Raw genomic sequence first — 4,944 nt, forward strand, 5'->3', positions numbered from 1 at the left:
CCAAATTGCATCGCATGTGAAGGTAATTCACCTTCAGTACTTCTTTGAGAAACATCCTCTTTTGAATATCTTATTTTAGGTTTTTTTTTTTTTAAATGGACAAAATGATGAGAGTGGTAGATTGCCATTTTTTATATATTCTTCAAAGTCTTTCTTAAAAAGGACATATCACTCCATCTTCTTAATCTATTTTATTGTGTCTTAGTAGCTTTTATAAAACTTCCTCTACATGTATGTGAAACAGAGGTTAAGCATATATATCAAAAGCTAATTAAAGTCTATTCCCTAATCTGACACTTATGTGAAATAGATATAAAAATATCTTCATGATTGAATGTTCTCCTCCAAATTTCTTCTGTGACTGAGGTTGTAAAAAAACTCTCAGAGTAGAATCTTACTACTTGCCATTCATTATGATGATGTTTTCAGTGCTCTGTAGATTTCTCATCTGTGTGCAGATGCCTGTGGGTAGGAATAAAGGCCATCCAACTCTGAGTTAGTTAATTGCAGCTAATCCCACAGGACACAATCATTGGGTAAAACACGTGGGATCAGCTGATGTCGAATTTGCTTATTACTGTTGATGGTCAGTGCAGAGCATGCTTGGGTGGATGATATCAATAATTTGGGACACACACTAAGTATCTTATATAGAGATCTTCTCATTAATGTACTCTGTGAGGTAGGTGCTCTGATGATCCCCGTTTGACAAGTAAGAAAATGGAGCCAAGGCCAGGTGAGCCTGGGCACCTTCTCCATATGCAGAGCTCCATATGGACTAAGGGCCACGGCCCTCAGCACGCTGACAGTCAGCTCAGCATCACGGTATGCCCAAGAAGAGAACTTTCTGAGCCGTTGGTTCTGGGTTAGGGCCGCCTGAGCCGCTGGCCCTGCACCAAGATGTGGCAAAGCCTTAATAAGAGTGTTTGGATCCCCATGAAGCCCTACTGTACCCACGTTTACCAGGAGATTTGTGTAGGAACGGGGTTGATGGGCTTCACGCTTATAAAATCAGGAGTGCTGATGAAAGAAGTAAAGCCTCGAAAGCTTCCAGTCCTGCGCCTGCTCGTGCTCACCAATAACGAGCTTTACGTGGACAGAACATCAGTCTGGCCGTGTTGGTTGGGAGCATGGGACGTCGTGTTGACTTGTAGATGTGCCACTGACCTCATGCATGAATAAACATACCTGTGAGATCCGTGAAGAAAAACAAAAAACAAAAACCAATATGCCCTTGAAGAAAATAAGATAATTCATTAGAAGATGCCCTGGAGATTTGAGGAATACATGTCAGCAACTGTAGGGACCAGGAACCACAGAACCTTCACTGTCCCATGTAGACTGTGCGCATCCTGGGGGCAGGACCCGTGACTCTTCCTTTCACTTTGCCCACCAGCTGTCAGCCCTGCACGGGCCATGAGGCTGTGCTCAGAGGAGGAAGACCTTGGCTCCACGGGTGGAGCACCCACCTGGGAGGTCACATGGGAGTCAGACTCCTGGTTTTGACTCTTGGCTCTGCTCTGGGCTGGGTGACGTTGGGCAAGTCACCTAACCTCTTTGAGTCCCAGCTTTCTCATCTCTGAAGAGCGGGATGAAATCTGCTTCCTGTGGTGGTTGTGAGAACAAGTGAGAAAATTATTGTGAAAGTGTTTTGTAAACTGTAATGGATACAAATAGAAGCCATTAAGCAAGCTTCAGTTGAATTGTAACACTCTGATGCCCAGGCACGGAGACCTCCGGCCACCTACCTTCCAGGCATCTCGCAGTCCTGTGGGCGCCAGTTTCTGAATCCCCATTGGGCAGGTTCCCTGGGAATCCTAAGAATGAAGGTGGATATAGTTGGAATATAGAAACTCCAAGCCAAAACTCCACATTGCCAAGTAATTCTGCTGGCGGTGCTCTGGGGTGGCTGCAGCTGTCATCTCTAACATTAACCGTCACTGTCATTCACTGCATGCTGGCCACTTCCCATGACCAGGTAAGGCAAGGACTGTTATGATCCCATGCAGCAGTGAAGGGAACAAAGTGCAGAGAGGCTGGAGGATCCCTCAAGGCCAAGGAGCAAGAAACAGGCAGAGGCAGGCTGCTGTCATTGCACCTGATCCCTTGGCTGTAGACCTCCAATCTCTCCTCTCTGGGAGCTGGAGGGGTTTCGTAGGGCTGCCAGAGCTGTGGATCCCACCCTCGGGGGCCAGCTACGTGGGGGATGGGATACCCAGACACCCCCGGTCTCTAAAGAGCAAACCTCTCTCTGCTCTCGCTGGCTCCTCACCTCTCCTTGCTCAAGTCAACGGAACAGAGAGAAGTGTCACTGTTTTCCTCTGACTGACCTTTCTGGGGGTGGGTGGGTCCAGGCCAGGCCCTGGAAAGCTGATACCCTCAAGGCACGTGTGAGCAGAAGTGTGGGGGCTCAGCAGTCAGCCGAGAAGGCTGGTCTGACCTGAGGGAGGGATGGAAGGGGAGGTGTTTGGTTTGGGGGTTTTATTGAGTTGAAATTCACATAACAGAAGATAAACCACTTTAAAGTGGTGTCTTGCACATTCATAGTGTTGTGTAACCATCGCCTCCATCCAGTTCCAAAACGTCTTCATCGCCCGCCAGCGGAGACCTCGCGAGAGGAGGGCTTGAGGTTGTGGGCAGTGGAGGATATGCTGCACTGCCCCGAGCGCGCCCCAACCTCGACCTCCAGGCAGGTCGACTTAGGATGTTTCTGCAAAAGCGGATTCCCCGGGGGGGGGCCACTGCCCCGACCCCACGTCAGCGCAGAAGGACATGGGAGACGAGGCGGGTGCGGTCTGGACAGAGAGTGAATCTGGGGGTGTTCAGGAGTGTCAGCCTGAGGCCACCAAGGGTTTAGGAAGCCAAGGTTCCCTCACCTCCAAGGTCAGCGAGGCCCCAGTGGGCATCTGGGTTCTATCAGCCATTTGTCTGCCTAAAAGGCAGCTTCTCGAATAGGCACAGAACATCTCCAGGACAGAAAACGCCTTCCTCCGAGCTGTACCCACTGTACCTTGTATCCGCAGAAGCAACTGCGCTTCAGACAGCCGCTGTAAATTGTCCATGAAGCAGAGGCTGCTTTCCTATTGGCTCCAGGATCCTCTCCAAGGGGTAGCCCCATCTCTCGCTGTCTCTGCCTTGGGCTGATAATGGTGCAAGGCAGGCAGGCCAGAAGGGAGCGGGGGAGGGGAGCCCAGCGCTCCTGGCCCCGCTGGCAATGTTCCCCTTGGGCAGGCAGGAGCCCCAGCTTCCTGGAGCCCCCAGACAGTCCCAGGGGCCAGAGCCGCGGGCATCCTTCCCCAGCGGGGCTGAGGCTGTGCTCTGCCCCTCCCCCGCCGCTCCTGCCGCCTGCCCGGCCCCCACCGCCCTAGTCTGGAGCCTGAGCCACATTTTTCATTTCCCTTCTGGTGCATTTCTGGTATTTCTTAGTTGCTTTACAGAAAAAAAATCACTTTGAAGAATATCTCTGTTCTTTAAAGCGAGGCACACCTATGTCCGCTTGAGCTAAAGCTGTATTTTATCCAGGATTCCCTTATGTTGTCATTACTGAATGGACAGTCAGCCCTGCTGGGAACGGCAGCGAATATGACTACAGACAGGGAAAAAAAAAGATGCACTTTCTGAGACACATTTGGCAAAGTAAATCCCGCTTCTTACAAGAAAAGAATGTAATGAATTTTTCTCTATTTTTAGTCACGCATAAATCCCTTTAATACGTTTGAGCTCAAAACTCCATATTTGTCTTGGTCTGAAGTTAAATCTACAGTTTAAAGGATAGCATGTTTGCCCCACGCGAGGTATTGAGGTTCTCCAAGTGGAGGTAGAGGTTTTCTGGCCCCAGGGTGTCATGGCAACCCCGGAATGGGGACCCTCAGACACCTGTGGGGTGAGACAGAAAAGCCTTGCTTTCCCTCCTTTCCTGGGAGCAGACTGGATGGAGACAGAGTGCCCATCAAGAGCCTGGGAAGACCTGTTTGGATGTCTAGTCAGTATCAATGGCAGGGGATGATTTTGAACTTGGCCCCTAGGGAATTTAAATGAAGGCCCAAGTGGCAGGGAAGGGGAGGTGACTAAACTGAAATAAAAAATGAAGAAAAAGAAAAACTGTAGCACCAGGGTCACTGTAGGACTCCGAGTATCCCTATGGAAGGATTTCAATTTTTTTTTCATTCGTCACCAATGGTGAGTCCTTACCTTACCCCAGGGGTACGACCAGGCTCACGTGGAGGGAAGGAGGGAGCCCGACACTGACAATTAGAGGTGCGACTAAGTGGACTTCACTAAGAGGGAGGTCAAGGCCACGAAACCTAGATCCCCGTGAGGGACACACCATGTCACTGGCCCCACGGGAGCCAGAGGGACAAGTGAGCAGGGAAGAGTGGTGCTCCTGAATTCAGAGGTAAAATCCCTGAGGGACACTCATGGGAGTGACCACAACCCTGGCAGGAATCTGGGGGGACTTTGTGAGTGTGTTGGGGGTAGTCGGGGAGTGCAGGCGAAGGACCCAGCGAGCTACCCTCCCTTGGCCACACCTTCCCGGCTGGTATGATTTGAGAGCCCCACCCACACAGTCTTATATCAGGCAGCACAATCGAAATGGAAGAAAAGCACTGCAGTAGAGGTTGTCTGTAGCCCAGGGGATGCCGCATCCTTGCCACGTGCCATCTTTAGTGCGTATAGCATTCGGAGTGTCTCAGACCCGGGAGGTGCTGATGTCACTGTGTGATCCCCGCAGCTGACCTCCTCTGACAGCCACCAAGTCCAGACAGTGCAGAAATCGCAGTGAATACTCATTGCGCTGCTGGTGAACAGTCCCACCCCCTCCTGTTTCCTCCCCATCAGGAACCAAACCCACTTGGCACCCCTGGGTGTTTGGCAGGGTGGCACTGTGCCTTTGTACGATGCCCTGTGCTTCTTCAAGCCCTGAACAAGTTCTCTCCCTGTCGG

The 4,944-nt window shown here is 50.8% G+C and overlaps 1 pseudogene; it reads left to right on the forward strand.

Annotated features, from left to right (window-relative positions):
• The first annotated feature begins 900 nt into the window (after window positions 1-900).
• LOC102538063 (ATP synthase subunit ATP5MJ, mitochondrial pseudogene) lies at window positions 901-1,097 on the forward strand (annotated as a pseudogene).
• The last annotated feature ends 3,847 nt before the right edge of the window (window positions 1,098-4,944 follow it).

The sequence above is a fragment of the Vicugna pacos genome, chromosome 28, assembly GCF_048564905.1.
Source record: "Vicugna pacos chromosome 28, VicPac4, whole genome shotgun sequence".
NCBI classification, from domain to species: domain Eukaryota; kingdom Metazoa; phylum Chordata; class Mammalia; order Artiodactyla; family Camelidae; genus Vicugna; species Vicugna pacos.